This window comes from Taudactylus pleione, unplaced genomic scaffold, assembly GCF_031769625.1.
Source record: "Taudactylus pleione unplaced genomic scaffold, aTauple2 ptg001080l, whole genome shotgun sequence".
NCBI lineage: Eukaryota > Metazoa > Chordata > Amphibia > Anura > Myobatrachidae > Taudactylus > Taudactylus pleione.
The window spans coordinates 154848-167583 of NW_028285481.1; positions in this window are offsets into that span (position 1 = coordinate 154848).

Sequence of the window (12736 nt, forward strand, 5' to 3'; positions counted from 1 at the left end):
AAACTTGGAACTTTAGAGTTTGGGAACCTCTGGACTTGGCATATAAAACACAAGCCTATCACATTGACTGGTTACACACAATTGTTAAACTTTTTCCAGCTAACTGGGCTAATTTACCAAAATAATGGGATCTTGGACTTTTTGGGGCAAACAGGCAGCAGTTTGCTCTTTCCTCTGCTGCCCACCTCTGATGATCACCTTAAAATTCAGAAGCAACATTTGAATTTTTTTAAAACATTCTAGAAAAGGTATATACTGTACAGTATGTGCAATACATTTTAAAACATACTAAAAAGTTATTTTAATAGAACACTGAAGACACTAGTGGACTAGACAAAATACAAACAGAACTAAAAGTATCACTGTAAATGTAAAACACTTAGGGCTCTATTTATTTACATTATTTTTACTAAAATAAAGTGATAGAGGCTGTTTTGTGTTGTCACACCCTTTTCACATTTTAGTATCACCTAAAGTTACTAAAGGGCAATTGGAGTAGAATTCGTAAAATTCTACTCCATCCCCTAAGTATCACTTATTTTTAGTAATCTGATCGCATTTCCCAAAATTGTAATGAGAAATGTGATCTGGCCAAAGTTACTAAAAATAAATTGTGAAAAAATATCGGGGAAATCCCTGTGTAATAACACTACCTGGAGGTGGAGTTATCCAGGGTCTGCTCCAGTTACAAGACTCCTGCTCCGCTATAACGGGGAGAGCGGAGCCTGGAGTCGGCTCCAGTAATCAGCTGTGTGGTCTAAACAGACCGCACGCTGATCACTGCTACACAGACCACACGCTGATCACTGTCAAACACACCACACGCTGATACAGTGTAAAAAAAAAAACACCCCCCCCCTCCAAAAAAACCCCCAAAACAACAAAAAAAACTTACCTGACTCCAGGGACCGGTGATTAGGGCTCTGGTGATGTCCTCTCTCTGGTCAGCTGGTCTCCCATGCTGCACTGCGGCCCGGTCGTAACCTGACAGGGTCCCAGTGCAGTATGGGATGTCAGCTGACCAGAGGACATCACGCAGGTAAGTGTAATTAAGGAAGGGGGGGGGGGGGGGAAGGGGAGGTCCGCGATCACAGGGGCGGTGCTTGATGATGGGGACAGGGCTTTGCGCCAGGGGGGGTAGTAGCGGCAGCCAGTTGGTGCATGTGCGGGGCACTTGTCACGGTATTTTTTTGCAAAAATACCGTGACTAGTGTGCGGAGGGGATTCGCAGGGACACAGCTTTCTCGCAAGCTCTGTCCCTGCAAGGAATTTGAAGTAAACTCGGTAATATCACACTACAATCTGCATTCCCAGTGCGGATTGTAGTAAATAGAGCCCTTAACCGCAACATTTGCAATTTTTCAATACGTGAATTGAGTGCACGGTCTGTATCAATGGCTTTTATTTTCCTAAAAAAAAAAAAAAAAAAACACTGTGATCTCTCCATATTTTTATGAATTGAAGCTATGAGCTAATAGCACATTGCACATTAACACTGCCTATCAAAGACCCCATCATTATCAATGACGACTACAACCTCTGCCCTACACACATAGGGGAGTATGCAAAAAGTCGGAATCGGCGATTAATTATCGCCGATGACATAATTTTCACATGTTTCAATCATCCCCGTATTCAATTTCAAAGAAAAAAAGTGCAGAATTGGGGTTTAGGGGTGCAGGCTTAAAAAATTAGCCTGCACCCCTGCTAATTTCATTTAAAAAAGGAACTGTGTCAAAAGAAAAAAAAATGTGTTTGAAAAAAATTATTAAATTAGCGGAGTAGCCTCAGGGGGGTCCACATGTATGCGGCAGGTGTTTTCTAGAATGCAGGTGCATATTTGCAGAATTTTGAAAAGTCATTCTAGGGACTTAAAAAAAAGCTTATCCCCATTTTCATGTACCCCAAATTTCATGGGACCACTTAAAAAAACAAACAAACAAAAAAAAAAAACCTAAGTGCTCTTCTGCATCACTTCTTCAATGTCAGGAAAAAAAACACCTGCCACAGCTATTTAAAACCCCGACTTTCTTTTGCAGCCAAAAACAGGGGTACCCATAGTGATCCCCCATGTCTGGACAGCTTAAGGGGGGTCCTACAATTAATTCCCAAAAATTCCAGTTTTTTTTTCGTTCCTCCCAATTCGCCGGGTCCCGTTTTCGCTGATTTTTAATTGCATACTGGGATAAAGCGGGCGCGTGCCGATACTTTATCCCAGGAAAAGCTCATATGCGGAGCGAAAAGTCCAGCACAAACTTTTCGCTCCCATATTGAACACCCCTCTGAGAACTCCACTTTTTGGAGAGTGGCTCCAGTAGTTTACTCCATATCCAGATTGTGATTTTTCTTTTTTTAAGAGGATCTATGGACTATGAAATATGCTGGGATGACCATATTGAAATTATTGGAAGGTTGGGATAGGAGAAGAAACAATTGAAAATAAAGTTAGTGGCAATAAAGAGCTTTTATAGAAGTTCTGCAATTCACAATAACATACAATAGGGAGGGCATTGTTCCTTATAAGACAAAAGATCCCCCAAGTCAGCACTGAAGTGATAACAGCCCTACACACGGTTACACAGATCTCTATAACATCACTATGTACTATGAGATCTCAGGTGTGAATGCAGTTTGGTTATTGCATGCAGGGAAATACTGGCTGGGTGTGTAGGAGCCTGAAATACTGATCATTATAATACAGGAGGTTTAGAACTGTACTAGGACACTACAAACACTAATTCCCCTCCCATCCATAGCACAATACACCATACACCTAGGTGGAATGACCTCACATTGTAAAGGAGACTCAGACAAGCAGTGCAGCCTAATTACAGATATGTCTCTAGATGAAGTCAGACTGCAGTGAGTGTAATCCTGCAAAATGCATTTTATATACCTGCCTGATAAATCAGTTATACTGTATAGAGAGGTGTTGGCAAGTTAGTGGGGCCCTTACAAACATTTGCTATGGGGTCTTCAAATACTTAGTTACACCCCTGGCCTAGATTAAAGTCTATATGAAAACAAGTTTAGCAATTTAGTTAACCACAACCAGACATAATAAACATTACAAATGTTGTGCTCAAATAATATACTGCACCTTTATTATAATGAAACTCATGTGTGCATTACTTAGCCCTAGAAACAAAAGGTTTTCTAAATAACAAAGCCTCCACTTTTGTATTGAATAACCAGTTATTTGTTTTCCCAATGTGAAAAAAGTACTAATACATTAAAACCTCATCCACTATGTAACACCACCCTCTCTCCCTTACCTGCAGGTGCCTGGATACAGGCCACAGACAAGCCCAATACCTTATATACACTTCTGAGAACTCAGGAGCCGATGGGTAATCACATACATGGAGACCAGCTGTGACAAAGCTCTCCAGCCAGTAAAGCCCCCCATACATCAGAGATTGATTGCAGCAATCGTGCAGTTTGCAATCGATTGTGTATAAAAATATTTCCCTTTTTCAATCGATTGACTCAATTTTGCAATCTGCAATCGATTGAAAAGGGGAAAGATTTTTATACACAATCGATTGCAAATTGCACGATTGCTGCAATCCATCTCTGATGTATGGGGGGCTTAACTCAGTGAGACTGGTACACAGGAAAGGAATTATATAGAGAAATAGAGCTGGAGAATAGTGAAAGACATTTGCTTAACTACAGTACATGAAGAACAAACAAACTGCTGAAATACTGTGTATACTGTACATCAACAATACTATAAATGGAAAATGTAGTGAAATGTGAGTAATTGCTCTACAAAGTTAATGAAGATGATGTTGGAAAAAGTATTTTTTTTTTAATTTTTAGATGAAAGGGTCCTATGAATTAATCATTGCGGTGGTGATGAAATTATTATCAGTCCATATTGCGACAGAGTTTCTCATTTTAACAAAAATATGCCCACTGCGTACTAATTGGGGAATTAAATCTACAGCATGCTAACTGAGCCCCCAGGGATATTCAATTAACCCTCAAGGCAGGCTGCACTAATCAGAGATTTTTTTTTTGAGGGGTTCTGATCAGATCCGAAAAGAAATCCCTGATAACAAGTCAGTTAACGGGTGAAGCGAGGCACTTGACGCATAGATCCCTGAACTTATCGCGGATTCAGGGGCCTGATTCAGTAAAGATCGCTATTTCGTTTACAGCTGCAAATTTGCATGGAACATAGCGGAGAAAATATGCTAATTCCTACCACAGCTCAGCCGACATGAAGACGCCCACTGCTGCTTCCTCACATCCGTCCAATGTCGCGCTTCTGCGTATACATCGGTACCATCGATGCACATCGCACAGGTGCGCAGCACTTACACCAAGTCTGACCACTCGCAGAAACTGCAAGTCTCCTCGCACGCAGTGGGCGTATGCAATCGCAGTGACTAATTTAGCCATGCCCAAGCAACGGCATTCAAATGGGCTGTCACACCTGCATTTTTCCAACCACTTTCCCGTCATCGCCCCCAAACGCTGACAGCCTGTCTCTCACTCTGCGATGGATCGCTCTGTGTCCGTAGTCTCAGTGCGATCGCAGCTAACCCGCAGTGCCGCTTATACACATGCACAATGGCTAACAATCGCTCGATCTGCGTACTTAACTGCATTTGCGATCCTTACTGAATCAGGCCCTCTATGTGTTAACGCCTGTTAACACATGTTAAAGCCCGTTAACACGTTGATTTAACAGGCGTTAACAAGCCACTCAATTGAAATAGGGACTCTAAAGCTGGGCATACACGTCCAGATAAAATGTCTGTCAGACCGACAGACATTTTATCTGGCAGCCTGCCAGCCGCAGATGTCCCCGGCATACACTGTGTGATTTCTCATACAGGGGTATTCAATTTGTAGAGCGAAAATTTCGGAATCAGCGATAAATTATCGCTGGTGACGTCATTTTTGCCGATTTCAATTATCCCCGTATTCAATTTCAAAGACTTTTCGCAGGTTCGAAAAGTCTTTGCAAAAAACGGGGATAACTTTGCACCACTGAATAGGTGGTGAAAAAAAGTGCAGAATTTGGGTTTAGAGGTGCAGGCTTAAAAAAAAGTAGCCTGCACCCCTGGGAGTGACATTTTAAAAATAACTGTGTCAAAAAAAGTTTTTTTTAAAAATAGGGACACCCCAAAAAAATTATTTAAAAATTGGGGTGAAAAAAAAAAATGCAAAAAAAAGTGTTTAACAATAGGGAAATAGGTTCAGGGGTCTTCTGTAAGTATGCGGCAGGTGTATTCTAGAAGAGGCTATTAGCGGCAGGTGTTTTCTAGAATAAATTATTAGCGGCCGGTGTTTTCTAGAATAGGCTATTAGCGGCCGGTGTATTCTAGAATAGGCTATTAGTGGCAGGTGTATTTTAGAATAGGCTATTAGCGGCAGGTGTTTTCTAGAATAGGCTAATAGCGGCAGGTGTATTCTAGAATAGGCTATTAGAGGCAGGTGTATTCTAGAATAGGCTATTAGAGGCAGGTGTATTTTAGAATAGGCTATTAGCGGCGGGTGTTTTCTAGAATAGGCTATTAGCGGCAGGTGTTTTCTAGAATGGGCTATTAGCGGCAGGTGTATTCTAGAATAGCCTATTAGCGGCAGGTGTATTCTAGAATAGATTTATAGCGGCAGGTGCATTTTTGCAGAATTTTTTAAAAATTACTTTAGGGACATAAAAATATGCTAGTACCCACTTTCATGTACCCCAAATTTGATGGGACCAATGAAAAAAATGAAAAAAAAACCTAAGTGCTATTCTGCATCACTTCTTTAATGTCGGGAAAAAAGCACCTGCCGCGGCTATTTAAAACCCCAACTTTCATTTGCAGGCTAAAACGGGGGTACACAGTGATCCCCCATGTCTGGACAGCTGTAGGGGGTCCTACAATTTATTCCAGGTAAATCCCGTTTTTTCTGCCGATCCTATTTCGCCGGCTCCCATTTTCGTAACTTTTAAAATGAATACGGGGATAAAGCGGGCGCGCGCCCGATACTTTATCCCAGGAAAAGCTCAGATGTGGAGCGAAAAGTCCAGCATGGACTTTTCGCTCCCATATTGAATACCCCTGATAGTGTATTAGCCCGTCATCTGCGCTCCGCCCCATTGGAAGGAACACAGGAAATGTCGGTCTGTTGGCCGCGGCTGGGCATACACTGCCGGATGCGGCCGACAGGTTACCCCCAAAATATTGCATCAGACGGGTGTGCTGGTCAATCCGGCATGCCCGACCGAGGAATATTTAACCCTTGGTCGGCCGCACACATGCTACAATTATCGGGGCGATCCACGGATATCGGGCCGATTGCCCCGATAATTGTAGCGTGTATGGCCAGCATTAGGCGTTAAAGCCTGAGACTATCAATTTTTTTCAGCCCCGTTAACTTAACGAAACTATTGGAATTTGGCCCTAAATGTAACTACAGGGACAGAAGTTGCGAGAACTGGACATATCGGAGGAGTCTAACACATTTTTGGAAGATTCCTCCTGAGATTATGACGCAGCTCATTCAGCGCTAATAAGCCGTTTCTGTGACATCTCCTGCATTTTGCTGTTTATAGGTTCTGCATAAGTTTTATGAAACACAGGCTGGATACTGTACATATGCTGAGATTTGCTTGTGAAATGTGTGTACTACTATAGTATTTTTATATGGATTGATCAGATTCAGAAGTTACAGATTAAGAACCTTATTGAATATTCCAGCTGCCGGAGGCTTAGGGGCGGACATTAAATGGTTCACCACTGATTTACATTGACAGCGGAAACCATCCATGGTTCAAATCATCTATGGGCATCATAACCTGGGGATGGTATACGTTTAGGATGCCGGCGACCGTAATACCGACCGCCGGCTTCCCGACTCCTCAATCCCGGCTAGGGTTAAATGACAGGCGTCTAAAATCTAGACGCCTGTCATTACCCCTACACCGGGAGACCGGCACCCGGCATCCTGATCGAAGGGATGCCGGGTGCTGCGAGCGGACAGCCGCGTGGGGGAGGGTTAGGTTTAGGGGTCCCGGGGGGGGGACTTAGGGGTAGGCACCCCCCCAGGAGGGTTAGGGTTAGGCTAGGGGAAGGGTTAGGCACCCCCCTGTGGGACTTAGGTTCAGGCAGCGGGGAAGGGCGGGTTAGGGTTAGGCACTTAGAGGGTGGATTAGGTTTAGGCACTTGGGGTGGAGGATAGGGTTAGGCACCCCTAAGGGAGGGTTAGGTTAGGTTAGTTAGTACTTACCTAGGGACAATCGGGATTTCCAGCGCTGTCAGGCTGCCGCTGCCGGGATCTCTTCCTCTGTCGGTCTGACGCTGCTGGGATTCGAACTGCCAGCCATGTGGCCGGCTGTATTACATACCGATTCCGCTGGGGACATGTAAATGCAGTAGGCCAGTCAGAGAAGGAGGGCGGGGCTAAGCAGGACACAATAGGGGCAGGGCTAAGCGCCATGCGATGAAAAGAAAACAAACATTGGCGCTTTACCATTATACACCCGCCGTCACTGGTGGAGAAAATTGGACCTCTTCTATTGACGGTAAATCCATTGACCATCGGTGTCATTCATTGATGATTGATAAATATTTAAGATCGCCGGCCATCCTTATGAATGCTGCGCCTTTACTGTGCGAGATGGATGCAGGTGCCGAAGCAAATGGCTTTTATCTTGTTCTTCTTACAGTTTAAAGAGAACCTGTCACGTTCTAGATACTGTAATACATGTGTTGTACAGTGCTGTATGTACAGGCTACAACAGCCCTGCTCAGTTACACACCGAGGGGCTCATACACAATGAGTATTACTCCAGCTATGTACCATATACTGGGCCTAATTCATCTGACGATGAACATACATCTCCGATTGTTAGGGGCCTGCGACTGCGCTGCATACGTTCTGCGCATTTGCAGAAAGGGTCCTGCAATCTCGCTTGCAGACCCCAAGACGCGGCATGATTGATATGCTGTGGCGTTTGGGGGTGGAGCGGGGGCGTGCCTGGTCACCAATCCCGGAAACGGTTGTGTGTCGCCCCTATTTTCCGGGAGGGAAGAGGCTAGGGCGAGTGTCAACGGAACGCAGATTGATGGCCTCTGAGGTGACCAGCACCTGGTCAGGCCACACAGGGGTGCCGAGAGGGGGGAGGAGCGGGTACAGATTACCGGGGCCCGGGCTTCCGGCGCCGCTCCCCCTCCCTCACAGCAGCCCAGCACACAGCGTGTGCTGAGCTGCAGTGGAGACTGCTCGTGGCTGCGGAGCAGCAGCCACAGCAGTCTCCTATGCCTGTGCGGGGGAGCGATCACACTGATCGCGCCCCCCCTGGCTTTGAGCAGGGCTGAGGGGGCCCAGAGCGCCCCCCCTCCCCAGCGCTGAGCGGCGCTGCACATCATAGTTTATTTTTTTTTTTCCGGAAGGGGGCGTGGCCACAGCAAGCTTCAGCTTCACCATAGGAGCAACCATCGGTCGTGATTGTTGCAATGGTGATCCCGGCTCTGCGACCGACGTTGCGGGTTGTTGCAGGTGTCTGACTCCTCTTTCTTCATTTGTATCAGAGATGGACGGAAATGCACATCCTCTTGTATGCGACTCTGCAAATCTGTCCATCTCTGAATGAGGCCCTTTTTTGTGTGTTTCCTGTGCACATGGCCAGAACAGTGTGAGCACACTTATGTGATAATGTATATGGGGAGAATGGGGGGTCTCAGTGGTGTCGGAGCGGGAAGGTGACAATATAACATACAATACTGTAGGTCACATACAGTAAGAACATTTTTGTGTAATTTGCAAACACATACAGACAGGAAATGATGCATATAGGGCTGGGACAGACGTATTATTAGCAGGGTGTCAGGGTCAGCTAAAGGATTATTGATGACAATATATAATACTGCAGACACCTCCCTGTGTGACACCCCCTACCCTGGGTATACGTAAGAATGGGGTTTCTAGGTTCTTTCTTGGGTACAGAGAGGTAAAGAGGTGAGTAGACTGACTTTGGACAAGTATATTAGGTATTTTATTACAATAAAAAGATCATATGTCAATTGGCACTTTTACAATGAAAATTACAGGTTCAATTTCTATTACAATTCACAAGAATAACACAACAAATTATATTTTATTGGTCAGGAACGCAGCCTCCTTGCAATCGATAAGGACTCCTCTCCTGCTGATTCCAAAAGATGAATACATGCAATGCTTTTCCATCAACAGTTTATCCTAAATACTTATAAGCAAACAATAGTGACAATGCATAACAGTCTCTATTTAGTCCTTCGATATGCTAACTAATTTCCTAAGATTTCCTGGCCAGACTCCCTAATAGTTCATGAGCTCATATATACTTAAAGTCCTGTTGGTGCACATGACGTTGCCCGGGTTATTGGATGCTAGCACTGACTTTAAACGGTCCCTGTTGGTATTACTTTCCTCAGTCTCACACTATGTACGGGCTTGTCTCTTATGTCACTCCTTCCCCACTGAATGTCCTTCTGACAGTCTCAGCTGCATCGTTATGTTAGCAGAGATGTGTAGTAATTTGCAGCATTTCCACAAGCTACACATTACTATTTAACAGATACAAAAATAATGACAGGAGGATTCGTTTATAACAACTGTATCTATAAATACAAAGCTCCCTGAAGTCTATCTCAGTACTCAGATTCCATTGCTCTACATTAGCTATTTTATGTAGCTACTCAGAATTGTCTAATTACAGCGTCTTTTCCACTGTGTCCCCCTCTGCTGCTAGTATCTCCAAAGGTGACAGCCACTTATTAACATGCGCAGCGGTTGGCCGTGTCGCAGTGAGGGGTCTCCAGAGAGGCTTTTTAATGGGCCGTAAACTTGCTAGGGCACTGGGTTTAACTGACTGTCAATAACAGTGGGTGGGTAGTAGCCACTGTAATGAGGTGTGCATATGGTGCAGTCTCTTACCACCTGGCTTCGCTGATTCACCCCCGTCTCCTCTCTCCTTCTGCAGAGACGGTTACTGCAACCATTATTAAATCTCTGGATCTTATTCTCTGTTGAAAAATTTAGATTTGGTCCGATTTTCGCAAGTCAAGTTTTTGGTCGTTCTGTTGGTGGTTCACATTTTTGACTAAATGGTTCATTTGCAAAATAGATTGAAAAACTACCAAATACTTCAGTAAATTTACCTTTTAGGGTCACCACCCAAAAGTACAGAGATGTCACAGGCACCTATACAGCAGCTTTGGGTATACATAAGTGAATGTCGACATCCTGCTTTTGAGAACTGCTCTTGAAAAATCAGGGAAACCAGCCCATGTTGAATAGCTCTGGGACTCCCCCTGGCACCTGTGTGCTAGAATTGTGGTTTTAGCATTAAAATATTAGCCATATTTGTGGAGATACATTCCATTGTCTGTTTAGGCTTATGGCTGCCATGTAACAATGGGCCTAATACAGAGTTCTACACAAACCAGATTTACGCACATGTTTTGCGATCTGCACTGTACATATGCCAGTCTGTGATGACTGACTCAATGCCCCCAGAGATGCAGCTTGATCGCGCTGCTGTGACCAATTGGGGTGGTTGCAGCTAGCGACCCAGAAGATGAATGTAGCAGACCAATTTTGGGGGGAATTCCGAGACAAATGGTTTGAGTCTTAGGATGCAGCTTCGCTGGCCCAGGAGGCGTTAAACATGGCTATCCAGCACAACCCGAGGGTCACTTACTCAGATGGCCGATGGTCTCATCTCCGGATGTATCATCGGATAAGAAGCCGGCGGTAGGTGTATATTTATGTTAGACACCACCTGCAACGTTTTGAGTTTATGGTTGTAGCACAGCTGCTGTCAGTGCTACAGCGCAGATCTGAATCAGGCCCATTTCATCAAAAAAAAAAAAAAAAGGGAAGGAAGAAGCACATCTCTGCAACCAGAACTGCAGTTGCAGATTAATATAAAATTTATACAATGCTATAGAATGTTTTCATTAATCAAGAAATTGATCAGAGCACAGGTGAATGGATGTGGAGTATTTAGTGGAAACCAGGTAACGGATTTGTTGTAGTTTAAAAAAATGTCTTTGGGATTTTTTTTTTAAATTAAAGTGGAAACTGAAGACAAACAAATCACAGGATATAAGACAGTAACAGTCTAGTTGAAGTCGATAATTATGTGATTACCTTATGACATTACACTACAAATATATTCTGTATCTGCAAAGCAGAAGAAAACTGGGCCTATATGACTCGATGAGAAACTGATTGCAAGATACAAAACATTAAACGCCCTAGTAAAGTACAGTAACACACAACCTGTCACACAGTCTTGTAAAAGTCCATAGTGTAAAAGTGGCATATGGTAGAATGGTCTTGGGTTATGTTGTATATTAAAAATGGACAATTAGTTTAACAACCCAATCACTTCAGCGATAGGAACTTCCACTTGTTTCTGAAGTGCTTGGTTTTTTTGGGCCACCACAAACTGGTGTACCAATGGGCTTATATCAGTTAACAGTGTTAATCTTTACAGTTAGAAGAGATCATCCTCACCATTACCCTCAGTGTTAATATCACACTCTTAACTCATCGCACCTGAATCCACCATTACAGAAGTCTCTGAGGATGACTTTTGCTGCCAATTACAAGTACAGACTGTTCATTTTTCTGATCCAATTTTCCACATTTAATGGAAGTAGCCTCCTATGCCAATTGCTCAAACTTCCCAGCTTTACTAAACTTTCAGAGTACACACTGAAGGATGGGCAGCTTGCAAAGCTAGTTTGTACAAGGGGCTCCAAAGTGCCTTTTATCTCCCTGTACTCAAATAGACTTTAGTAATATGGGTGATGAGTCCACACCAGTTGAGTGGTATATTATTTTAATCTACAGAAAGAGGTGGTCTCTCCAAAAACATAATTGTCTCTCACAATATATATTGGATGAGGGTCATCCAATATTAAATACAGCAAATTAGCAGGTGCACCACCAACCTAGGGTAGGTTGGTGGTGCACCTGCTAATTTGCTGTATTTAAGATCATTAAATGGAGCCCTGAGAAAGGAATTACAGTAGGTGCATTTTTTATTTAAATCTAAAAGCTTAGGCTTTGTACACACCTATAGATACATCTATCCAATCTGTCTCCTGGGAAGGAATATCTGGTTTTCCAGTGTTTGGGAGCACATTTCTATTACTTGCTCCCATACATTACCAGATTTTCCTTCCCACCAGACAACTATAGGTGTTTATGTAGCCTAAAGTAGACCAGAGCTTACACTGGTTTGTGGAGTACCTTCTGCGATGTCACTGTGTCTGCCCATTAGCTGTATGTGCACATATACAGACACAATTCTGCCACTTACTGTGGTCTGTGCCATGAGAGGTGGGAAGGTGACCAGAACATAGGACAAGTACAGTAAGGGAGAGAGTATTAGCAGATCTGTAGAAACACCCGTGTTAGGAGGGGCTCTGCCACCTGCAGAGCAGCTGGATACAGACACTAAAGGGAATTTCTGTATGTGGCAGAGGCAATGTCACACAGCCATGAGAGGTGCCCCTGTGTATGGGGACATGGGTCATTTGGCCATCAACTCAGATGTCACCAGATGGACTATTTTATGGCACTGGCTGATTTTTATGTTGAAAACCCAATAGATTTGTAACAAGTAAAAAGCATGAAGTTTATACCATATTGTACATTCATATCACACAGTCCCTTAGATGCAAAAAGCAACTGATCCTCAGACAAGTCCTTTTCTCTAGACCCTCTCCCTCCTATT